Here is a 26,068-nt window from a genome sequence, read left to right as displayed (position 1 = left end):
GTTTCAACAGTTGTTGTTATTGTGCCATATTTATTTATCAGTACACATTTGTTTTTTGGAGGGCATGGAAATTGGGATGCAGAAAGATTAAGTAACCACCAAAGGTAAATGCTGGGGCCACACGCTGTGTCCTCTGCACGTTGTCCTTCTGCCTCTGAGGTACTTCTGAATGGCTTCCTGAACAGATAGAACGGCTTTTTTTCTTTTTTCTTTTTCTTTTTTTTTTTTTTTTTTTTTTTTTTTGTGAGACAGAGTCTTGCTCTGTCGCCCAAGCTGCAGTGCAGTGGTATGATCTCGGCTCACTGCAATCTCCACCTCTTGGGTTCAAGCGATTCTCATGCCTCAGCCTCCCGAGTAGCTGGGATTATAGGCACACACCACCACAGCCAGCTAATTTTTTTTTGTATTTTTAGTAGAGACGGGGTTTCACCATGTTGGCCAGGCTGGTTTCGAACTCCTGACCTCAAATGCTCTGCCCACCTCGCCTCCCAAAGTGCTGGGATTACAGGTGTGAGCCACCGTGCCCGGCTGGATTTTTTTTCCTGAAGCAGTCAAGTGTTGGATTCAGACAGGTCTGGATTTGAATTCCACCTCGGACATTGAACAAACTATATAACCTCCCAGTTATGGCCTCTATGTGTTCATCCCTTAAGTGGGGATGGTGGTACTCACCTCACATGATCGTTATGAGATAAATGAGATAAGGTGTTTAAAGCCTGTGGTAGTTATTAGTATTGTCATTTCTTCTGTATCTCTCTTTTCATTTGAAACAGATTCCCAGGCACCCTCCTCTGGGAAAACTGATCCCTAAATCGTTCTTCCGCTTGCCAGTACCTTGTCTGGCCCATCTATTGCTGGTGTGTAGTCCTTGCCTACTCCCATAGACTTGGAGGGCCAATGTTCCATGCGGCTTAGAAAAGCTGATATTCAGGCATGTGTGCTGGGGCGATGTTCAGTAACCTGACATGACACATCATGGCCAAAAGTTGCAGGCGTCCCAGTGGTTAGGCAGCAGGGCTTTCCGGGGCACTCACCCTCAGTGTGAGCAGGTCTGGACGAATTCCTAGCAGACCCAGCAGAGCAAGGAAAGGGCCTGTGGACCACTGCTGCCTTCTCTGCCTTCTCCAGGACATCTTACCAGGATTCCAGTTTGTGGGGAAAGGGAGGAACAGGGACTAGGGTAAGATGAAGGAGACAGTCACTTGGAGCAAAGTTTAAGGGGGCACCAAAGATTAATCAAGATAAGTAATATTTGAATGTAGTGTTTTTTTTAAAATCAAATTCTGTAAACCATGGACTATGGGCTGCCTATTTTTGTAAATAAAAATAAAGACCGGGCGCGGTGGCTCAAGCCTGTAATCCTAGCACTTTGGGAGGCCAAGGTGGGCGGATCACGACGTCAGGAGTTCGAGACCATCCTGGCCAACATAGTGAAACCCTGTCTCTACTAAAAATACAAAAAAATTAGCAGGGCATGGTGGCGGGCGTCTGTAGTCCCAGCTACTTGGGAGGCTGAGGCAGGAGAATGGCGTGAACCCGGGAGGCGGAGCTTGCAGTGAGCCGAGATGGTGCCACTGCACTCCAGCCTGGGGGACAGAGCCAGACTCTGCCTAAAAAAAAAAAAAAACATATATATATATATATAAAGTTTAAAAATAAAGTTTGAAGGCCCCAGTCAGCCCATTCCCCTCTCTGTGGCCCCAGGAATTGGGGGGCACTGGACAGTGCACTCACTGACATTTTCTCTCCTCTGTAGAACAATGTCAGTATTGCCTGCAATTCTAGTCAGCACAGCTCCTTCACCGTTTAAAGGGCTGGGTGCCATGGCTCTCCCAGCACCTGGTTCCCAGGCTTCCGGCCAGTGTGGCAGAGCTGAGGCCACGTGGAGGGCTGGAAGTGGGTGGCACACTTCCCTGTCCTGGCAGAGGAGTGCACATGGAGCTCTGTAGTTTTTGGCCCCACCATGGCCTTAGACCTGAAGGTATGAATCCATGCAAGAGGCTGCTATTGGGAGTCAGAGAACTGGCTCACATTTACCAGCTGCGTGACCTTGGAAAGCCACCTAATCTCTCTGAAGCTCAGTTTCATCACCTGTCCATTGGGGATGATGTGGTCCAACCTCTTTCCCTTTGAGCTCTTCAGTAAGAGGTTGTTGAGTAGGAATCAGAGCCCATGTATGGGAAATGCTTTGTAAACTGGGATGTGCTCTGGAAACACAAGCTGTTCTTATAATGGTGGTTACGATTGATTCTGGTGGACAGCTCCTGGCCCAAGCCTGGTGGAATGGTCATCCATAGAGAGAAATCAGATCCAATATCCCAAGCCCCTGCCCAGGGGGGGAAAGTGCAATGACCGGTGGTCGGGAGAACTGTCTGCCACGTGCAGCCAGGTTCACAGACACCTCTTGAGGTCCTGTGCCTATGTTCCTACCCACTCTTCAAACAGGTGGCTTCTTAATGCTTTTTCCCCACCCCATTCCTGGCTCAGCTTGTGGAGTTCTCCATTCCACTGACTTTCCTAAGAGCCATGTGGAGAGGAAAGATGTGAAGAGGGAAGGCATGTCCAGGTACCAGGATAGGCCCCTTAGGTGACCATCTCACACTCCTAGGTGATTGTAAGGCAATGACTGGGGAATTCACTTTCTCTACCCCACTTTCATTTGACCCTTCATTCAACAAGAAGAGAAACCTACAGCCAGCTCTTGGATAATGAGGTTGAAAGTCCTTGGAACCCTGTTTAAGAGGCTGACAGGCAGGCAGCCTCCTTGGCTTAGGATGTACAACCTTATGGTATGTCCATGCTGCTGGGGACAGTCATAGTGTCTCTTTGTAAAATTTTATTTGTCCATAAGTAATTGGGGTACTGGTGGTATTTGGTTACATGGGTAAGTTCTTCAGTGGCGATTTGTGAGATTTTGGTGCACCCATCACCCAAGCAGTATACACTGCACCATATTTGTAGTCTTTTATCCCTTGCCCGCCTCCAACTCTTCCCTCTCTTACCCCCAAGTCCCCAAAGTCCATTGAATCCTTGTTATGCCTTTCCATCCTCATAGCTTAGCTCCCACATATCAGTTTCCATTCCTGAGTTACTTCACTTAGAATAATAGTCTCCAGTCCCATCCAGATCACTGCAAATGCCGTTAATTCATTCCTTTTTATGGCTGAGTAGTATTTCATATTCTATCCTATATACTATATATATATCACAGTTTCTTTATCCACTCCTTGATTGGTGGACATTTGGGTTGGTTCCATGATTTTGGAATTCTGAATTGTGCTTCTATAAACATGCATGTGCAAGTATTTCTTTCAAATAATGACTTTTCTCTCTGGGTCTCTTGAGAGCCCTCCAAGCATCTGGCCCCTCCCCTTTCAGGACTGCGTTTCGGGGTGAGCAGGGAAGATGAACCGAGGTTGAGGGCAGCCTGGCTGGAAACAGGAGGTGGAGGTGGGAGGTGGGAGCTGATGCAATCTTCAGACTACAATGAGAAGCTTAGCAGCCAGTTTATGAGTGAAGGGGGCCATTTAGGCAGCATAGAAAGGGGTCTAAACATGAGTTATAAGACAAGATAATGTTTTGGCAGGTGGGATTTTTGCTGTATGCAGAGGTGAACTTCTGAGCACAGAGAAATGGACGTTAGGTAGGCGTAAACACACCTCTGTCTCATCACTATCACTTCCATAATCAGTCGGAGCTTCTGTTTGATGTGTGTCCTCCCTCTCCCTATGCCTTGGGGGATGGCAGCCTCCCATTTGTACACAGATGTCTTTCACGGGGCCAGCAGGCACTATGGGTCCCCTGCTAGTGAATTCCCATTTCCTATGAGGGAGGCAGAAGGGTGCCCATGTGGTGATCTCCCAGACCAGGTTCCCATATCCACTTGACCAGTCTGTAGGTGTAAGCCTTGGAAGTAGCTCCTCTATAAAATGAGAATGAATCATATCCCATTATAGGGGTTTTGGAATGAGTAAATGAGATAACATAGATGGATTGCCTGGTACAGATAAAGCTTGGTATGTAGCAGACACTCAATAAATGTTTCCTCCCTTCTCTGTGCCTCTTCTCTTCCTTCTCAATGCAGCAGTGTGGGGTTCTGCTCAGAGCAGCTGAGTCCCTACCATGCATATCCCTGTGCCTCCCCAGGCCGCTCAGACACTGCCCTTGCAGCTTCTTTTTGTGGGAAAGGTAGTTGCCCTTGGATCTTGTGTTCCCGCAGCCAAAGCTTCTCTCACTTTTGTCTGCCTGGGAGGCCTCTGTTGCCTTCTTTTCTAGCCCGGTCTTGCCTACAGATGCCCCATCCCATAATTCTTGCTATTCTGCCTTGCTTGGGTGGGCCCAGCTCAGGGGACACATGGACACCTGTCATGCCAATTTCTGATTTGGTCAGTGTCAGCTAATTGCTGTAACACCTGATTCCAAATTTTTTAGCCCACAAGATAAAAGTTTATTTCTCACTAATATCACAGTCTGGTGAGGCCCGTGGTGGGGTTCTGTCCCCTTCCCCTCCCCTCACTCACCCCTCCTGTCATTCAGGGACCCACACTGGTAGACCCTGTTGATGAATGCTGACAGAGGAAAAGGCACATTTACTCTTACCTTCCTACCTATCTCAGCCTGGGAGAGAAACATCACTCCCTCTTTCTTCCACTCCATTGGCAAAGACTACTCTCATGGTCCCACCTGGACCAAGCTGAGAAATGGAGGAGCCTCCATGTCTGGGAAAAGCAGGTTTAGAGAGCACTTGGCAGTATCCCTGCAGGAAAACCACAACCTCTCCATAGTCTAGGCATGGAGGCAAATGCTTCTCTGCCCCTAAGGGAGGCCTCTCTACCAGAGGGCTCAGAAAATTCCTTCCTCCCTTCTTTCTTCCCTCCCTTGCTTCCAGTGTTTACAGAATACCCCCTTGGACCAGGAGCTGGCTGCCTTTATGAAGAGAAGAATCAGGGGGAAGAGATGCTTAAAGGTAACTTTTTAGCCTCCAGAGGCTGGGCCCTCTAATCACAGGCACAAAACTATTAATATTATTCCATGCAGAGACAAGCAGCCAGAATAATTAGAGCTCAAGCAATTCTTTCACAGCAAGTTCTTGATGTTTTATTTTATTTTATTTTGTATTTATCTGTGTTTGTCTGGGTTACCTACAGTGTACACTCCCACCACTCGGCCCCAAGCTGCCTTCTCTTTTCTTGAAACTCTCCATGCTTCCTCCTGCCCCGGAACGTTTGCACCTGCTGTTCCCAATGCTGGTCAAAAGAAACAAAAACCAGATAAGCTTTAAAAGGGAGAAAGGATTTGTATTAGTCAGAGTTTTCCAGAGAAACAGAACCAATAGGATATTTATTTATTTATTGAAGTTTTATTATGAAGAATTGGCTCACATAATTTTGAAGGCAGGCAAGTCTCAGGATCTGCAGGGTGAATTGGCAAGCTGGAGACCCAGGAGAGCTGATGGGTAGTTCCAGTCCACATCTGAGGGCCTGAGAATCATGAGTGCTAATGGTGTAGTTCTGTCTGAAGGAAGGCAGGCTAAAGACCCAGGAAGAGCCAGTGTTTCAGTTTGAATCCAAGGGTAGGAAAAAAGCTGACGTCCCAGCCCAAAGGCATATTCTGGGGAAGGTCAGCCTTTTTGTTCTTTTCAAGCCTTCAACTGATTGGATGTGGCCCACCCACATTAAGGGGAAACAATTGGCTTTGCTCAGTCCACTCATTGAAACGTTAGTCTCATCCAAAAATACCCTCATGGAAGCACACAGAGTAATGTTTGGCAGTTACTTGAGCGACCATGTTCCAGTCATGTTGACACATAAAATTAACCATCACAGGATTTTTAAAGTTAAGGAAAAAATATTAGAATTAAGAAAATGTAAAAATAAAAATGATAATAAAATGGTAAAAAAAAGTACCCAGGCAATTAATTGTTCAAAGGAATTAGCCAGTAAAGTGAAAAAGTTAGGGTAAAGATAAAAGGTGGGTGGGGTGGGGAGACAGAATTAGTGGTGAAAAAAGAATAAACCCATGTGGACAAGGTAAAACATGAAATCCAGAAACCTAAAATACTCAAAGGCTAGACTGTATAATAAAGAAGAAAAATTCAGAAGAAAACACTCCCAGACCGTAGGCGATGAAGGGTAGAAGCCTGGCTCTGATGTTCAAGGAGGACTCCTATGTCTTTCTCTGCTGATTCTTGGGTGTGAAAAGATCTAATACAAACAGAAACCTGTTTGGGAATGGTGACACGGGGAGGCTGGGGGAGCCTGTGCTGTTGTGATGCCTTTGGGATACAGCCCTTCTTAAATCTCCCTTTTTTCCAACCTGGGTTTGGTCCAGTTTTGGGGGGAAAAGAGATTGGGGAGGTCAGAGCTTGAGGTCACACACCAAGTGGGTTAACAGCAGAGTGGCCCTTCCCGGACAGTTTCATCCAGGAGAACTTTGGTTAAACGCAAAGTGAAAGACAATGTTGAAAAGGAGGAGGAGGAAGGGAGCTCCCCATAAGTCCTTGTGCTGCCTGAGATGAGTATAGGAGGTAGGAGATATCCCTGCCTCATATCTAATGCTGGGGATGTGTTCCAGCTGTAATGGAGTGCCATAGCTGGCAAAGACATCCCCCTTCCCTCTGCTTGCCCACTGCCTGGGACCCAGCTTTAGGCCCTATGGCTCCTGGGGTCCTATCTGTCATGCTGCTACACTGGCTGTGCCCCGTGTTGCTGTGTCTCAGCAGTGACTCAGCACAGTAGCTGCTGTCCAGGCATGGTCAAACTCCACACACCACTCCCCAGCCTAAGCTTCCTGGGCCCCTGGCCTCTCTCAACTCCCATGATCAACCACCCTTCACTGAGATTTGGCCATGAGTGAGCAGAGCTGTTATAGGCTGATGTGGTATGCAGGGTGAGGGGGGCACTAACCAACATATATTTATTTATTTTTCATTCCCATTGCAAAAAGGAATCACTTCCTAAAGTCAGGAAGTTGCCTAAACATTTTTGAGGAATGCCCACAATTCTTATTTAACATACTGCTTAAAGTTGTAGAATATAGTTCTGTTCTATCGGTGAGCAAAGACCACTCCAAGCTCTCCCTGGAGAGGCTTGCTCTATGCACCATACTGCACCAAAGTGCTTTCTGTTCGTCTTTTGCCTCATTTTGCAAAGATGACAGATCTAAGTTACATTAGAGACCCTTCTATTTTAAAATAGCATTCTTTTGCAGTTAAATTTAAATTTTTTTCTGGTCACCTTGGAAGAGATTTGTGTCTTTCTCAGAAATGCTGGGATTGCTTGTGGGAGTTGGGGTAGCAGATTGTAGCTTTGGCTTGGCATAAACGAACCCAGGCAGTTCACACAGGGATCAGGTGTGGGTGACTGGCAAGGCCTGCAACCTTGCCTCAGATCTGGTGAAAATGGAGGCAGAAGTAATTTTCCTATTTATAAAATGGAAATGATAATGCTTAGCCTTTGGAGTTGTTGCGAGGGGTACGTGACCCCTCAGGACCACAGGACTACAGGACCACCCAATCTACTCATTCCCTGCACATTCCAAGAGCCCAGACCCTGGTTTAAAAGCTCCACTGGCTTTCCCTTGGGCCTGAGGCCTCTCAGATAATTGCTTTTGCTTAAAAGCCATTAAATCACTCAGAAGAAGGTGTGAACTTGAGTAACGACTCAACTGCCTCCTTAATGGAGGAAGTCAGTTTAGAGAGAAGCCCTTTCTAGGTAGAACTAGCTTAGCTGGCAGATCGCAGGAGCAGTGGACAGTGAAAACAGAAGGACAGGAGAAAGAGGGAGGTGACAATGAGGGGAGCAAAGTCCATGTCATCGTGGTCCCCTCAGTTACTCTCATTCCCACACCCTAATGTCTGCCAGGGGTCATGCTGAAACAGATCACACAAACTCTTAAAGTTTAAGGTCTAGGGGTCTTGGGGAAGGAAGGCCTGCCTGGTGAGCACCTGCCTCCCCTCAGGCTCCGTAACAGGAAACTCTCATGTACCCCTCGCAACAACTCCAAAGGCTAAGCACTATCATTTCCATTTGACAGATAGGAAAACCAAGGCCCAGCTTGGCAGGGTAACACCAGAGTGTCTTCTAGGTCCAGCCAGGTTTCTTTCTACTCTTCCCATGAGGCAATTAGCCATGCAGATCTCAGTAAATATTCAGGAAGCTGGTAAGTTTTCCACTCTCCTTCGTACACGTGAAGATCCATGCTGATGTCCACTCAGGAAATTGTCAATACAAGGAAATTTTATTGCCTAAAGTTAGAAGTCTGTGATAGCATCAGTTTCCATGGCAACCGGCTATGATGTCACAGATGCCTGCAACAGCAGAGTGAGAAGAAAGCAGGGAAATGGTGAGCCAAGGTGGGGAGGCTGTAAGGCATGATCTATTAGCACAGATGCAGAAGGCCTTGCATCAGCCCTCTCCCTGCCCAGCATCTGCTGCTGCACAAAGGGAAGCACACTGACATTTGGAACAAATACATGGGTTTTACGAACCATGAATGCTTCAGCTTGTAAACTTAGAATAATCAAAAACAAATACGATTTCTCTGAGTTTTCTCTGAATGTTTACAAAAAGGATAATGCCTTTTTTTTTTTTTTTTTGGTAATCCTAGCTCTTGCAATTGACTAAGTGGTAGTTTCTTGTGTGCCCAGCATGGTGAGGCTGTTAATTCCCATTGATACGGCATGTCAGGGTGGAGATGACAATGAGGCGGAGCCAGTCGGGGCTGAAGTACTGGGAGGCATGTGGGTCCCTGGAAGGAGAATGGGAGGCAGAAACTCGATGTTGACTATGCTGGGCACAGTGCCAGTTGGTGCACACTGGGTTTGAAGGGCCTAGGTCTGGGTTCCTAGGGTGTGACGCACAGCAGCACATCACCAGCTGATGACAATACTTTTGCTAATTGGAATCCTTCTCATCACATTGCTCCCTGTTGTCAAAAGCAGAGGCCAGTTATATTTTTCAAAGATGCTACAGCAGATATCTCCCATCCAACAAGCTCTTTGGCGATGGGAACTTGCCAACCTAGAGTCGAACTTTCCTCCCCTTAAATATGGATTGGACTTGATGACTTGCTTGACCAGTAAAATGTGGCAGAGGTGATGGTCTGGGACTCTTAAAGCTAGGTCAGAAGCAGCCTCACAGCTTTTACCTGGATCTCTAGGGACTCCAGCTGTTAGAACGCTCACTCTGGGAACCTAGTTGCTATGTTGTAAGATGCATGGATGGGCCATGTATGGGTACTTCAATTGACAGCCCAAGGTGAGCTTCCAGCTGACAGCCAGCACCAACTGCCAGCCATGTGAGTGGACCATTTTGGCATCAAGCAGTAGTAGAGGCTTTGGATGACTGTAGCTCCTGCCAACATCTGACTGCAACCTCCTGAGCCACCCCAAGTGAGGGCTATCCAGTTGGGCCCAGCCAACCTGCAGGACTATAAGAGCTAATAAAACATTACTGTCTCAAGCCAGTACATTTCGCGGGTAATTTGTTACACTCAATAGATAACGGGAACACAAGCAGTTCCTTGAATTTGCTATATAAGATAAAACCCAGACAGGTCCAGGGTCAGTGGTCACAGTCCTGGCATGTGACTGAAGACCTCTATAATGGGAAGGGGATGGCCAATGCAGGCCTGCCTCTTGGTGAATCCTGCTCTAAAAAAGGCAGGTTGGAGATGTTACGATCATCTGTCTGTCAGTTTTAGAAGCTTGGCAGTTGGTCTTCAGTTTGACGACATCTAAATGTCAATCAGGCCAGGTCTATTGTAGCGCTGATGGGATGGTTTTGAACCTAAGTGTGCAGAACTGTTCATTTCATCCGGTTGGGTTTAGCCAAGCATCCCAGCAATTGAGATTGAATGAGTGTCCCTTGCAGGGTTTCATCCAAGCCTGATAAAAATGCCAAAGAGGACAGAAGTAATATCCCACAGGGGATGCTGCTTCTGTTGGACCCTCTTTGGGTACCATTTTTCTGCCAGCTGTGAATTCACCAGTTTGTACTTGCCCTGGCCTGCGGTTCTCCATATGGTCCATTTCAGCAAGTGCTTTGCTGAAATCTAGGTACACCATGATCTTGTGTCCTAGGGAAATTTTCAAGAAGGAAAGGGAGTAGGTTTGGTGGGGCTTATTCTTACTCAACCCATGTTGCCTCTAGGAGCTTTCTATGCTTTCTCTGCATATTAGTATACTCTAATCTCCTTCATCCACCACGGTTTGGCTCATGGCATCCTTTCATGATCCTTTTCTTCCTGAAAGAAGGATTAAATTTCCCCCTCCCAGTTTTCTACTATCTTTCTCATCTTTTATCATTCCTTGAAGATGCCTTTCCTTTACCATACCTGCATTGTCTTTCTACATTTTGTTTCACTTCAGCTATCATCTATAAAAGGCAACTGAGGCCGGGTGTGGTGGCTCACGCCTGTAATCTCAGCACTTTGGGAGGCTGAGGCAGGTGGATCACGAGGTCAGGAGTTTGAGACCAGCCTGGCCAATACAGTGAAACCCCGTCTCTACTAAAAATACAACAAAAAAAATCAGCCAAGTGTGGTGGTGCATACCTGTAATCCCAGCTACTCTGGAGGCTGAGGCAGGAGAATTGCTTGAATCCGGGAGGTGGAGGTTGCAGTGAGCTGAGATTGTGCCACTGCACTCCAGCCTGGATGACAGAGTGAGATTCCGTCTCAAAAAAAAAAAAAAAGCAATTGAAAATGTTTTTCAGATGCTGAGCTAAGAGCTAGTATACAGTTAGGAAGCTCTTCCTGTTATCTGCTTGATGTCTAGCCTACACCAGTCCAGATGCATTGCTGTCTTTTCCAGTTTCTCTTTCCCATCATCATATGGGGGAAGATATGGGCCTCTCCTTAGCAGTTCTGCTTTGCATACAATCGATGGATCTTGCTGTGTCCTTCATTTGCCTTCTCTGGTTGTGAATAAATAACCTCCAGTTCCTTGTACATTTCTTCACCATTCCTGTTTTTCAGGGCCCTAATCAGTTTTATTTCATTCTCCACTATAAATGATTTTTAAAGCCCCTTGGAAATATAAAGGTTGTCTAAATAATAAATCATCATTTTGGCAAATGATACCGAGACATTGAGAGAGATAAAATTAATCATCCCCTTGTAGCTATATAGCAGCTTTTCCACAGGGAGTACAAAGTAGTTTGTAGAGCTCATAGTTAATCCTTGTCCTGTTCCCGAGGGAAGAGGGTAAGAGTCATCTTTCTGTTTTGTAGGGGGAAAGGCCAGGGTGGCATAGGTGACTTCTTATTCAGCGTGCCCTGGTGAGCACGGTACACAGTGTGAAAGATGCTTCACCTCTCTTCTCTGAACATCTGACGCAACATCCATGGGGTATTTTACCGCTTTTCAACCTGGATAGCATAGTGCATGCAATGGGTTCCCTGGGTGGCAGGGATCATTGGCCCCATCCTGCCTGTACAGGGCCTGGAATAATTTTCCCTTCAGTGAGTTCTCTGCTCAGAATGCTGCAGCATCTCCTGCATCAAGTACAAACACCACAGATTCCATTACTCAAGGAGCTTGCACTTTCACATGAGTCAACTCATGAATTATTATGCCCATTTTAAAGATGAGGAGATGGAGGTTTGTGGAACCTAAGTGGCTTACTTACAAATTCACACAATTACTATATGGTAATGCTGGGATCTGGCCAGGTTTCTCTAACGCCTTAGTCTAGTGCTTCTTCTTCTCTATAATCTAAGCTTCCCATTACAATTATTTTGGTTTTGAGTGACAGGAAACAAAATCAACAGATGTGCGCGCGCGCACACACACACACACACACACACACACACACTCCTTATGGGCTTCTGTGATTGAAAGTACTGTGCAATACTAGTTTCGGGCATGACTGCATTTAAGATGCTATTGGGACTGTTCCTCTGTCTTCAGCCCCACTTCTTCTGGGTTAGCCTAAAGCTCTCCCATCATGGTCATCAGATTTATGTTCTGACTACAGCAGAAACAGGGAGACTAATTTCTTGGTAGTTCCTGCACAAGTCCTGAGGGTCATTCTGATTGATCCCAGTTTCGGTGTGTAGCATGTTTAGTTCTCAACCAGTCCACATGTGTAGGGGATAGAATTCACTGTTTGGCCTAGATTGCTCCTTCCACTGGGGAGCTGGGTTGGAGGCGGCACTTTAAAGGGAGAGACTGAGAATGGGGAGGGGTGAAATTGCAGATCAAGAGTACACAGTTAGGAAAAGTAGGGTGAGTGGGTGCTGGCTGGCAGAAACCGACCTGCAAAGCCTTTCATTCATACCCCCTGCATTGCCCGCCTCTCTGCCTGGCATCCTCATTGTCTTGCTGGGCTGCTCCTCAGATGGGCAATCCACTCTCCTCACCAGCATCTCTTTGCTTATGCTTTTTTTTCTGCCCTCACTTTTCACCCTTTCCATCTGAACCCTTCTGTACCCTTTGGCCTATTTCAAACTTTCCTGAACTGAGGAAGCCTTCTGGACTGCCTGGTCCACGGGTGGCTTCCTTCTTTGAGATCCTGTGCTATGGACTCCTGCCTTCTCTTTTGTGGTGCCCCATTGAGGGAAGGTGGCCCATTGGATAGTTTCCACGAAGTAGGAATAAATGTGCAAAATTCACGTGTTTGGCGTTTGGGGCTTTTGGTGAAGGGTTAGTGAAAATCACTGCAGCAAAGGATGTAGGTAAAACCAACACTGTGTGAGTAGGAACAAAAAAAGATCATGGAGTCTTAATAGGCTTTGACTATAGTGTAATGAGAAGTTTGGCATAGTTCTCACAGCTTCTCAAGTGGGATGAGAAAAAATGGAGCATTTTAGGCTGAGAGACTGTCCTTTTGCTGTTTTCCTGGTTAGTTAGAACTTTCTTGGATCCTAGTCCCTAGTTGAGCCACTACACTTGAAAAATATGTGTTAATTCCTAGCATCTGCCTCGATCTATCATTTTATAGATCAGGAACCTGGGATCCCAAGTGGCTGAATTACTGCCCCAGGGTCAGGCAGTGAGTTTGGGGCACAGCTAGAAGTGAAGACCCTACCTGATGTTCTGCCTAGTGCTATTTCCATTCTCTGCAGTTGATCGGGAGTGACTGGCAAGGATGGAGGATGGAGAATGGCCCTTTGAGGGACACTTGGGGATTGAAGGAGGCTGCAGGCCAGGGAAAGGTTCTAATGGTGCTTCCTGGAGATGCTCAGTGAAGTCCTGGGCATGTATGGGCACCAAATCAGGGCATAGACACCTGGATTGGTTTGGTGATGCTTCTCAAATATGAAAAGTTCCTAGTTAAAAAGATGCCACCCCAAGATTTCCTGTATCTGCAGGGTGCTGTCCCTGGATGTGATAAAGGAGGAGGTCTGAGTGGCTGAGACATGAGCTGGAGGAGGCTGGCAGGGTTGGGGCCCTCTGATCACCCAGGTCATACCCTATTTTGGGGAATGCTAACCAATTCCTGGGGCTCCTTCCTTCTCTGAGTAGATGAAGTACTGCTGTATAAATGCACTGTTTCTCAGACAGGATTTGAATAAAAGGAAAACTCTCATATGGAGTGTGCTATTTTTAAGAGGTACAAGTTAAGGAATAAAATTCTGTGAGACACACAATTATTTAGCTGTCTTTGTTTAGCAACATTCTTTTAATTAACCACCACTAGCATCTATTGAGATGCTGGGCAAGTGTGCTCTGCTCCAAGCTTGTTTTGGAGGGAAAAAAATAAATTCATGTTTTCAACCCAAATCATGAGAGTTTCCTCTCCAAGGTAAGACTTTGGGGGTGGGGGTGGTTGAGTGGAGGACTCTCTTTGTCCTGGGGCCATGAGGACCTATCAGGAGAAGGCAACTCGGTACCTCTCAAAAGCTGTCTTGCTGGTGGGATTTTAGAACCCTGCGTCTCTGAGAAGGCATCCCCTCAATAATTCTTTCCTCCCCTTCACACCTTCCCTTCAATCCTTCTTAGAGCTTCTTTCTGTTTATCTTTGCAAAAAACTTTTTATTTTGAAATAATTTCAGACCTAGAGAAAAGTTTTAAGTATATTACAAACAACTCCAGTATATTCTTATTAAAGATTGAATTGTGTCTCCCTAAAAAGGTATGTTAAAATCTTAATCTCCAGAACTTCAGAATGTGCCCTTATTTGGAAATAGGGTCCATGTAGAATAGGCAGTTAAATTAAGATGAGGTCATACTGGAATAGGATAGGTCCCTATTCCAGCATGACTGGTGTCCTTGTAAAAAGGGGAAATTTGGACACAGACATGCACACAGGGAGCGTGCCATGAGAACATGACAGCAGAGATCAGAGTGATGTGTCTGTGAGCCAAAGAACACCAAAGATTGCCAGCAAACCATCGGAAGCTAGGAGAGAGGCCTGGAACAGATTCTGCCTCACAGCCCTCAGAAAGAACCAACCCTGCCAACACCGTCATTTCAGATTTCTGCCTCCAGAACTGTGAGATAAGTCTCTGCTGTGAAAGTCACCAGTTGGTGGTACTTTGTTACAGCAGCCCCGGGAAGCTAATACAGCCCTTCACCTGCATTTCTCCAGCGTTAGCATTTTACCACATTGTGCTCATTCCTCCCCTGCACACATATGTGCCACATATACGTATAATTGTTCTTTTCAGAATTGATTGACAATAAGTTGCAGACATATGCCCATTTACTCCTAATTACTTTAGTGTCTGTTTCCTAAAAGCAATAAAAACTCTTAACCTAGCCACAGTACAATAATCAAAATCAGGGAATTAACACACATACGATACTATTATAGTGCTATCTCACCTGTAGCATGTCATATTTCGCTAATTTTCCTATTGCCTTTATTGCAAAATGATATTTCTTCTGATCTCTTTTATCTTTAAAAATATTTTAAATTAAAATTTTAATTTTTATTAACATACGTGCACATTGTCCTGAGGATGGTGGGGGAGTTTTGCAGGGAGCTTTGGGGAATTTTGATCTGGAGATGGGGGTCTGGGCCGAGGAGCACGGCAGGTGAGGGAAGCACTCAGAGAAAGGCAGCATGGTTGAAGCCACTAGCAAAAAGCATGAGCTTTCCTCGGAAGGGGGTGCTTATTATTTTTTCCTCTCAAAAACGTAACATGTGTAGGAGAGTGTTCTGGGAGTCCTTGGCAGGCTGATGGGCATGACCATGTTCAAGGGTTCCCTTCTGGCCTGACCTCTGTCTGCCCTTGGGCCACAGATGCAACCTTGCCCTCCCGGCTGGTGTCTGGTGGGCCATAAGATGCTGAAATGCCTTCTGCCCTGGAGAGTCTGACACCTTTGTCCTTGATACAAGAGTGCTACAGGCTGAATAAAGAAAGGGTAGAAGCCCTGGATGATGAATGCCAAGTGGAAACCTCAGCAAGGGCCTTGAGGAAGGGATTTTAAACTCCTCCTACCCTCCGTCAGCTTTCTCTCTATTCTTGAAATGGACAATGACTTCCTACTGTCATGCAAACTCCCAGGAATATGTAGCTTCTAGCATCTTCCGTCTAACCAGAGTGCTTCCCCTAAACCCTTCCAATAAAGAAATTCCAGAATAGTCTCTGGTGAGAAGATGAATCATAAGGGGGCCATTCATTAGTATAACTAGGACCCAGTGTCCTGCCCCTGGCAAATTGCTTCCCAGATTTCTGAAAACACTTGCAAGTGTGGCCTCTAACCTGTCTTGGAGCAGAGGAGGGCAGCTGGGAGGCCAGGAGTGGACCCACAGCATTACAGATTCCCACAAAGGGAGCTGTGGCCTGTTGAGCAGGATTCTGATCCCACAATTCTAGAACAGCTGCCCAATCCCACAGCTGGGCAGACTTAGGAACCTGCAGATACTCTTGGGCCATGGCCTTTCACCCTTTCTCATCCGCACTTTCTCCAGCTTTCTTTCCTCAAGTTCCCAAAATTTAGGGACCTTTCTGCCCTATCTGATTCCAAAAAAGTAATAGAAGTTTGCTTCTGCCTATCCCATCCCTTGGATGCCTCCTCCTTCCCTTCAAACATCTCCATAGAAGTTCCCACAAGCTGCCGCCATGTCCTCAAAGACCTTTTCCCCCCTGTGGTTAGGCTGACTCTTGATCCCTTCACTTTCCTAAACATTGCTTCTCAACAAATGGAAAGACGGCTACTTTCCCTGCCTTCAGGCCATTGTGGCTTGGCCCAGTAGCTTTTTGTCCCCTGTTTTATAACATTTATTGCCCTTTCCTCTGGTTACAGAAGCAATACATGCTTCTGAGATTTTCTGATTTCTCAAAGAGGAGATTATATATTCTTCCTTGGTTCAACCCTATTGAGGGAGAACTGAACCTGTTTGGATATTTCTATGATATGCTTGAGAGAATGTGGGGCTGCTACTCTGAAAAAGAAAAATATCAATGATGCTTTCAGAAATTGTCCAGTTGTGCCAACGTCTTGTGAGAGCGGCATTGTTCCGAGTCATGGCAGGGTGGGGCAGGATTGCCCACTAAATCTGAATTCCAAGTAAGCAATAGATACTTTTTACTTTTAGGTATTTTAAGCACAAAATATTGTGTGGGACACACATTGACATATTGCATGCGATATTTGAGGCATACTTATTCTAAGAAAATTATTCATTGTTTATCAGGAATTCAAATTTGACTGGGTGTCCTGTTGTTTGTTGGCCTGCTGAATCTGACAACCCAACATCAACATGCAAGACAGAGCTGGGCAGGCTGTAGAGGGCCTTCAACAGGGGTGCACAAGGGCATTTGTGACAGTAACCAAAAACCTCACAGAATGGAGCCAAAGCCAGGCTGGGAGCAAGGCAATGGCAAACAGAACTGAGAAGAAATCTGGGACAGATCATGAGGCAACTAAACTTCCAAACGTTCAAGTGAGGTGTCTGGGTCCTTGCACCACCCCGAGACCTGTTCATGGCGGTTCCTCTTCTGGCTTCAGTCATCCAAGTATCACTGCTATGAGTTCCCCCTTACCCACATACAAACTGTACCATTATTCTGGAATATTTTTCCTTAATTCACTGAAAACCTTAAATACCTGTATTTTTAGAAGGAAACTTGATTCCATCATTGTCAATGGAAAACAATCTCACTTATCACAAATTGAAAGTGACAATAAACATGTGGACAATGAAGTTGATGTCATCAAACTCTAACTTTTGACTGAGTCTGAAACCGGCTCTCAATTCCTTAAAAATGAAATTAGCAAGTGGTAGAGAACAGCTAATGATATACAAGTCTCCAGCTGAAACTTTCTTCTGTCTTAATCAGAGAACCATAAATAATTGAAAAGGAGACAAATTTCTAACCCTGCAATTCAGTGTATTTAATGTTGTGTTCAATCACTCATAGTTCATGTGATTTTCACTTTTAGAAGGTACTGGTATTGGTTAGGTCTTAGCAATGACCAGTAATGCTGTTTTTTAAAAAGTGCTTTATAAATGAATTTTTTTCTGGTTGGAGAAGAAGAGTCTTGAATATTTGCAGGTGGAAGTCTGAGTTTCAGGAGTGCATGCCCTTGGTGACCTGATCCCAGCCCTGTGTGCTCAACTTCAGGGATAATGTCCTAGAGACCATGAGTCAACATCAGGCAAAAGCCATCCTGGGGTCCCATGGGACTCTCAGCGCCCCCATAAGTGAGGCCTTAGGGACGAATCCACCTAGACTCCTTAGCTTTGGTCTGCCGGGGGTGCAACACTGACCCTGTGACCCTGCCCCCCGTCCCCAGGCCCTCTGCTTTGATGAGAAAGACTGCGCAGGATAGAGTGTGCTGGATGAACTCATGTTCTTGTCATTAGGACTGTAAGTGGGTGAGCTGTGTCCCCGACAGGCCAGGCAGCACTTGGAACACAATTTTCCCATGGAAACAATGTACTAAAGGGTGGTTAGGTTTTATGGCATGATTGGTTCAGGATAGTAAACTTTCATTGAGCACCTAATATGTTCCAGACACTGCTGGGACTACAAAATGTGTAAAGCATTGTTTCAGACTAAATGGAGTTCAGTCTCTTGGGAGATAAGAGCAGCGAGCAAATGAGCAGGTGATGACAATTCAGTGTGATGGGTGCCAGGACTGAAGGAGGCAGAGTATACTGTGGGGCCCCAGGGTGGGGCCCGGCCAGGCCTGAGGGTGTCTGGAGGAGCTGCCTGTGAGGCTGAGTCTCCAGGCATGAGGAGGTGAAGGGCAGGGATGAAGGATAAAGGGCGTGCCTGGCAAGTGACCAGCCAACAGAAGGGCAGAGGGTCACCCAGCATGGTGTGTGCTGAGATTCTACTGTCTGCCCTGTATTTCTAGAGCACTGTGTGCTGTAAGGGGAGTGGACTGAGTTGAGTGTAGAGGAATAAGCAGAGATAGTTGCGGAGGCCCCCAGAGCATGATAAGAGGATGGTTTCTCAACCTTAGGCAGGGAAGCCACTAAAGGGTTTTAGGCAAATTTACCTTTAAGAAAGCTGCCCTAACACTTGGGTGGTGGAGGGGAGGCAGCTAAGATGGGGTGTGGTGGAAAAAAAGACTAACTAGACCAACTAGAGAGCAGGGAGGAAGACTATCTAGGCAGGAGGTGAGAAGGTCCAGGGACCAGGGGGATTTTGAAACTCCTTGGAATGCAAGCCCATAACAAGGACCTTGATCTGTTTTGTTCAGACATATCCCAAATGCCTAGAATAGAGCCTGGTAAATAGTAAGTGATAAATACATATTTGTTGCAGGAGAGGTCATATTGAGGGGAGATTTCAGGAGTGCAGCAGTTTGGAGATCAAACGCACATGTGATCTTCTGATCTGGATTCCTAACTCTCCCCTCTAGTAGACCTCCAGAGTTAAGAAAAATTGTTCCCCCTCACACAAAACAAACTACTGACTCCGGATAGTCTTTTGGAATATGACTGCTGGCTGTTTGGTCTTGTCTGCAGTGTGACATCACAGCTGGGTCTCATCCCCAGGGGCCACCCTTGGGTCTTTTGTGGGACTCATGTTGGCCAGCCCAAGTTCCTGTTGCTTGGTCCTTAGCAAAGACAGAACAATGCTTTGACATCTTTTTATGTTCAGGACATGGCCCCCTCCAGCTACTTCTTAGATGACCCTATGATCCTGTGGCTCATACTCCTCGTTGGAGGTTGGCTTGTAATCCGTAAGTTGAGGACATCCAAGTGAAGGTCTCCTGGCCATCAGAACAGTGTTGGATGTCACCAGCAGATGAATATGAGCAGCTATGCCATCAGAATCTGTGATTAATAGACATAATCTCCACCAGAGCATTAATTTTGGGCATAATCAAAGCCTGCTGAATTATTTCAGTGTCAGACCTTGACAGAGAAGTCAGCCTGGGATTAGCATTTTGATTTAAAGTTCAATGGGTAGTATTTATCTTTATTTCCGCCACCTATGAGTGATTGACTGTCTGTCCTGGAAAATAAAAACAAATGCTACTTCCTCAGTCCAGTGAACAGGGGGTAATTTAGAGGCGCACTCTCATAGTTGGCTGGACCTGTGGTGTAATGGGTTGGCAGTCTCTTTCTTGGCTTCCACAAGGCGTCTGGGAATCAGGTTCTCAATTCTGTCAGAGGCCAGGTAACTGCAGGAGTAGCTGTGTTAACATCTGAGCAGGTGTGTCACTCCTAATTGTAGTGCTTTAGCAGAGCTGTTGCCTGAGGTGAGAAATGCTGGCATGCAGCGTTGGAGGTGGTGGAAACTCCAGAGAAACAAGCTCCATCCCAGTGGGACTGGAGTCAGAACACTGGAGACCCCTTGCCTGCCCTGAGCTGGACAGCATTTAATGGTAGTAGATTCTGTATTCCAGCCCACGTGATTGCTACTTTCATCCCTGTGGAGGGGTTGGTAGTGAGGAACACAGGCATATGCACATGTGAACATGACATTTACTGATGCGGATGGTGCATCCAGGCACGGTGCCAGTGCCTTTACTTGCATTGTTTTGAATCTTGACCACAACCCTGCTCCCCTAGTTATAGATAAGGACCTGGAAGCCCAGAGAGGTGAAGTGATTTGCTCAAGGCAAGTAAAAAAAGCAGGAGCCAAAATTCCGGCCCGGAGTAGTCTGGCTCCAAAGCCTATTCCAGCATCTGATTTATCAAGCCAGGTGGGACATACATTGGAGTTGGCAGTGAGAGGAAAGACCCCTGATCCTTGAGGGTGTCTCTGTGAAGGGAATAGCCTGAGTGGGGAGGAGGAGGTCTGGGGAAGTGAGCAGAAAAGGGATGTCAAGATTTCTGGGGCTCCCAGGGCTCCATTCATTCTTGACCCCACATTGTCGTTTCCTTCACCAGTATCCCAGGGCTCCTGTCTCCTTGCCCTGTGGGCTCCTTTGGTCATAGATTGGAGGCTTCAGGCATGGGAGCTCATTTGGTCCAAACATAGAAATGACTGGCACACTACCAAGAGTCAGCAAGCTTCTTCATAAATAAGGTTTTAGTGAAAGGCTGTATCACAGTCAGTAGTTTGTGCCTTCTGTGGACACTCCATTTGACGGCAGAAGTGAAGGCAAAGGGTATCTGGAGAGAGGGAGAGGATGGGCCCTCCCTCATGGAGAGCTGTCCATGGGGCATCTGGCTGGGCACAGCCATCCAGTCCCATGTGGCCACGGTGGACACACTGAGCATCCCTTCAAGGCACAATTAGATTCCATTATTCTCAGACTGATTTGACAGCAACAGTCAATGCAAGGCATGATTTAAACACCTATTATACTCAGTTTTCTCAATTAAAAAATTGTTTAATGATGGATTTAAACTCCTTGTTTTCCATAAATCAGATGCAGTTTTTGCAGGGTGCATTTAAAGAATTGCTTAATTTTCTAGTTTTAATTTTGTACCTGAAAATATAGTAATCTTTTAGAAATTTAATGTATTAACACAAATTGAAGCAGATATTTATAAATTAAGAGGCCAAACCATCTTCAGTGTAACAAGTATACATGACGTGATATATAATTTGGTGAAGTTTTAAAAACTACACTTCATTAGGTAAATAACGGATAACAGAAATAATAGACACTTAAATTATTGTATTTGGTTAAAATCACATATTCATATATTATGAATATTTACATTCAACAGAAGCACATTTTAACAAATGCACTAGTATTTTAGTTATAGATGTGATACACAGGCTCTATAAATTAACAACAAATACAAATCAGCTTAAATGTAATCAAGATAGGAAACTTAAGGTCTTTCATTTTGCAGCTACTTTGACATTTACTTTCTCCTTCCTGTTAATTCATTGACCGGAAAAGAAATAGGAGCTCCCCTGCTTTTTTAATTCCCTAGTGATTAATCTGGAATAAGTTTGTCTAAAGGAAGGAGACATTGTTTTTCTGTCAATAGAATAGACTACTATTATTGGTTTTCATTTTAATATTCTGATAAGCTTAGATAAGTGACTTTAGTTGACTTGGATGACATTTTAAAATTATGCATCAGCAAATATCCATATCTTAACATGTTCACTCTCAGCTTTGACACATGGAGTTGATATTGTAAAAAGATGATAGCTAGTTGTTCATGCGGCTGGCTGCCAAGATGTCCCCTGCAGTTAAAAGACTGATCCTCACCCAGCTCTGGAGAATACGAGCAACCAGTGCGTCAGGTGCATATTGGGGCCTATTTGTAAATCTTCTCTTTAAAAGATTAAAATAATCTAATCTTTTAAGGACTACAGAACTAAAAGGTATACCCTCTATTCCATGATTTTATCTTGAAACCTCAGCTTATCTATTTGGTTACAAAAAAACAAGTTAATATTTTTTAAGTTGGAATTAATTTTAAACATGGATGTCTTAAAATCCAGTTTATTGTCAAAGAATCCTTGATTGTCATCCTGCTGGGTTCACATGGATGCAGAAGTTGTTTCTAGAAACTCTAGGATGACCATCAGATGGTTCCCATTGAGTCCAGGATGCTTTGCGGAATGCCCTTGTCTGTCCTGGGAGATGGCAGGGAGGGGGCAACTACACCTTGTTGGTGCAGGGAAGGGGTAGGGCTGGTGAGACTGGGTGCCCTCTGGGCTGCACCCTAGTAGGGAGAAGAAAGGCATTCTTAGCTGGGGGCTTTTTAGGCCTTGCTTTCTTGCTCATATCTAGAAAGGCATGGTTTGCCAAAAGAACTAAGTCCAAAAGAATGCTCTGCTCTGGCCCCCAGACATTGAAAATTAGCCAATATGAGAGAGCTAGGTGTTTGGGGGATATTTGGTGGAATTTTTAACAGTTTCTATGCAAGGAAAATTTAAAAATAAGGTGAGGATTATGAGTGGCCTCATTCATGCAATTTCTTTCAAGATGCACTCTAGATAAGCAGTCATGCCTCCTGTCTCTGACCCCAGAGCAGGCACTGGAATTACGTAGCCATAGAGAAAGAAGAGACAGTACCTGGATGGACCTTATGAATAGGCAGGGGGTGAGGGCAGGAGTGTGAGGAGTGCAGAAAAGGAGTGCTGCCTGGGTGGGCTCAGCTCCAGGATTATGTGGGAGGCTGTAGGGAATCGTGGGTCTTGGGCCATGCTCAAGCCCCAACACATTCATGCCCCATGGATTGTCAGGCTTCTCATTGCACAGAAATGTAACAAGCCTTCTGAGATTCTGGTCTGGGTGCAGTTGTCATCACCACAGAGGATCAGGCAGATGCAACAGAAAAAGGTGTAAGATTCATGTTAGCTGAGGTCATGGGGGCCCTAAGAGATAATTTAATCTGTCATCCTCTTCTGCAGGAGTAGTAGGAACACTGAGGCACAGGAAAATTTGCTGATCTGGTCAAAGTCTCATGGTGTATTAGAAGCAGAGCCAAGAGGAAACCTTGGCTTCTTGATTTCCTGTTCTAGCATTTTCTCCCTTCACTGCTTCCCTGGGTTTATTTTGGCTCTTAGGACATCTCCCAAATGTCTTCTGCACGGATTCTCCTAACAGTTTATACTAAAATTTTATCATCCTGTGGGTCAGTCACTTCTTCCTAGTATCTGTCATCTATTATGCTCAAATTTAAAACCACATCCTCTCATGCTATGTTCAAAATCATGGGAGAATAATTGCTTAGCACCCTCCTCTTAAAAAATCCTTCACTTAATAGAATACTATAATCAATCACATGTAGCCTTTATTGCTCTTTGAAAAATTAATATCTAGAAAATTCATGGGTGGATCTGGATCTATTAATAAGACAAATCATGTCTCAAGTTTGGTGATGAGCTCAGAGCAGCCACCGCCACCTGGTGGCAGTGTACCCTAATTACAAGAAAAGTAAATAAAAAGAGACTGTTTTCCAGAATGCAACTTTGGAGCTAGAAAATGGAGGCAAATGTTCTACCCCTAGGCAGATCCAAATAAAAGCATCAAGAACAAAATAATTAGAAGCAGTCTGTAACATGTTCAAGTAAATTATTTCTTTTCTACTATATATTTATTCATTAATTCATCAATTAATATTCAGGTAAAAGAACAAATATTTGTACACAACTGCCTACTATGTGCTAGGCATTGTATCAAGTGTTTTACATATGTTACCTCATTTGATTCTCAATATACAACACAAAATATTGTTTCTATTTTACACATGCAGGGAAGTTAACAGGGAAATCCACATGGTCAGGATGTGAAAGCAACTGTTCAGGCCAAGGGCCAGACTTGTCTTTCTTCCCTCACTGCCTCCTAATTCTGCAGAGTCCTAAGTGTGCATGGTAACTGTGCTCAGCAGACACATCCCTGCCCCTTACCGTGCTTGTTACTGGCTGCTGCTTATTTCCATGTAATTGTTAGATGACTAGTCTGAGCTTCACCTGGACTTTTAGCGTCTGTTCCTTTGTTCCCTTGTTGTTGGCGGTTCTGGCTATGTTATCTTTCACTGCTGTGAGATGGGCATGGAAGAAAGCAAATCCTGGGGAAGGAAATTTGACAGTTTGACAGGAGCTAAGCTGCCTCAGGTTAAAAGGCAGAGGGGTAGGCATGTCCTGAAAGTGCCTCTGCCCTTGGTCACCGAGAAGGCCCTGCTGTGCCATGCCTCAGGCACAGGACTGAGAGTGCCCAATTCTGCACTCCAGACTGAGTCATGACCTCCTGCCAGGCTGACTCTGACTGGAGTGAGAGAGGGGCAGTGCCCTGGGATAGGGTCTGGCATAAGACAGGACAGTGGTGAGTAACGGGGGATGGATCTCAGACACATGCTGAGTGTTTTCCGGTCCCCTATTAGGAAGCCCAACTGCGGAGATGATGGTAACTTTTTGGGTGGGGAGTGGAAAAGTTTCTAGGTGATTGTGCTGCATGCCCCAGAGGTACCATTTGTTTAATAAACAAGTGAAAGGCTGAATGCCTTGTTGAGGATTTGCTCAGGATGGGCTAGGACTGAGACTCCCTAAAGGAGTCACTGAGACCCTGGGGCATCCCACAATGAGGTCCTGGGACAGGAGCAGGGAGCTAGCATTTATTTATGGGGCCACATTATTCCACTGCCTCCTGGTAAGAAATCTCTTTTTTCTACACTCCCCTCAACTTGGCACCTCCGTTAGTGCCCAACTTGCATTCCTCCTTGAATCAGCTATTTCTATGCATCCGTCTGTCTCCCCAGGCAGCACACATCACTATTGCACAGGGCCCAGGGCTTACTTCCTTGTTCCCCATAGTGCCTGGCCCAGGGCTTTACCTGTAGTAGACAATGTTAATGTTTGTGGTTGACCTGAAGAAGTGCTCTAGACCCAGATGCCTACTGGGGGCCCATAGGTTTCATAACCAGGTGAGGTTGCCTAGTGGGGACCCTGTGAATAGGTGAACTCCTGCTCCATCTAGGTATATGGGCATTGCCTCATCTTCTGGATTTTCACTGGATAAAAATCCCCAATTTTTAAATGTTGACAAAAATGCATTTTTATTTCTTTTACAGCTCTGTATTGGCCAAATAAAATCAGTCTGGCTCTCAGATGCATTAGAAACTTCAAATTAAAGCAACATAAATAGCCTAAGTATGCCCTAATCCTTTAAAAATAGTTTCTCAGTGCCCATACCTAATTATACAGCTCTTGGCAATTGAACTGTCTTTCAAAGAAGTGAATATGTAACAGCACCCACTTCATAAGAAAGAAAATTTTATGAAGTTGTTTGAGTCAGAACCACAATCCTAATAAAATGTATTTTATGAAGTTGGTGAGAATATTGCAATCTGGGTGCCGTTTTACAGATCACAGAACTAGTACACATTGTAAATATGAGGTCTCTGACTGGCTTTCAGCCTCTCTTTTGGTGACAGCTGTGACAACTCCTCCCTTTAAGAGTCTCCTGGGAAGCTTCCAGCACAGGGTGGGATTTAGTGACCTGGCTGCGATAACCCTCCAGCTCACTTCTGGATTGGCTCATCACTGTAACAGCAGTCTTCAGCCGGTCACTTAACAATGCAGGTGTTATTAGGAAGGGTGGGTTTTGCACCACAATGCCTGCCCTATCTTGGGACTTCTTCTGGGGTATGGGCCCCTCCCTGGTTTCCCTCCCTCTCAGAGCCCCCTTCTTTAGCTACATCTCCCCTCATTCCACCAGGAGAGGCTGCATGTATCAAGAAGTGGGCACTGAGTGATGCTGCTGTGGGACTGGTGGCTTCTACCACTTCAGGGAGTTTTCCTGGTTTCCAGGAAAAGCTCCGATATGGGTGGCAGGCAGTAGCCAGGACATCTCTAGAGCCTAGGTTAGATGTTCTGCCTGTCCCAGCCATGCTCAGACCCAGCCAGGAAGCCTTAGAGGAACAGGGCTTCCTGTACCAGGGACCTTATTCAACCTGCTGCTCATGCTGCTAGTGTCACTGTTGCCCCTCAAAGGCGTATGTCCTGTCACTCTGTATGTGGGACAGGTGGGAGGTATCAAGGTTGCTCACCACTGAACACTGCTGAGCTCAGGTATTTTGCTTTCTAGGGAGGCTTCACAAGGATGGAGGCAGTAGGATGAGAGATTCCTGAAAGGAGGCAGGGATGACTACATCATAAAAAGGTTTCCTCTACTTATTTCACTGATGTATTTGATTTAAAAGCTGACTCTTTGGAATGAACACCCTCTCACTCAAAACAGCTGACTGAAACTGTGAGAAGCGTGTGAATGTTGAATCAGGCTAACAATCATTTGA

At 45.5% G+C, this 26,068-nt stretch overlaps 1 protein-coding gene and 1 long non-coding RNA gene across 8 annotated transcripts in view; one reads left to right on the top strand and one right to left on the bottom strand.

Annotated features, from left to right (window-relative positions):
* Positions 1–26,068, top strand: part of EPHB1 (EPH receptor B1) — a 453,083-nt gene that overhangs the window by 20,675 nt on the left and 406,340 nt on the right. The gene's annotated exons all lie outside the window — the stretch shown is intronic.
* Positions 5,131–24,274, bottom strand: LOC129491276 (uncharacterized). Of its 2 annotated transcripts, none has more exons than XR_010114119.1 (3): positions 7,236–24,274; positions 5,382–5,529; positions 5,131–5,246 (listed from the first exon to the last, which is right to left on the bottom strand). It is a non-coding gene; the product is annotated as an uncharacterized lncRNA (long non-coding RNA). The 2 variants fall into 2 exon arrangements; XR_008660497.2 differs by having other exon boundaries at positions 5,167–5,529; positions 7,236–7,420; positions 7,987–24,274.

The sequence above is a fragment of the Symphalangus syndactylus genome, chromosome 10 (genome assembly GCF_028878055.3).
Source record: "Symphalangus syndactylus isolate Jambi chromosome 10, NHGRI_mSymSyn1-v2.1_pri, whole genome shotgun sequence".
Lineage (NCBI taxonomy): Eukaryota > Metazoa > Chordata > Mammalia > Primates > Hylobatidae > Symphalangus > Symphalangus syndactylus.
Note: the sequence above shows the minus strand (reverse complement) of the source record. Positions and strands in the feature narration are given on the sequence as shown.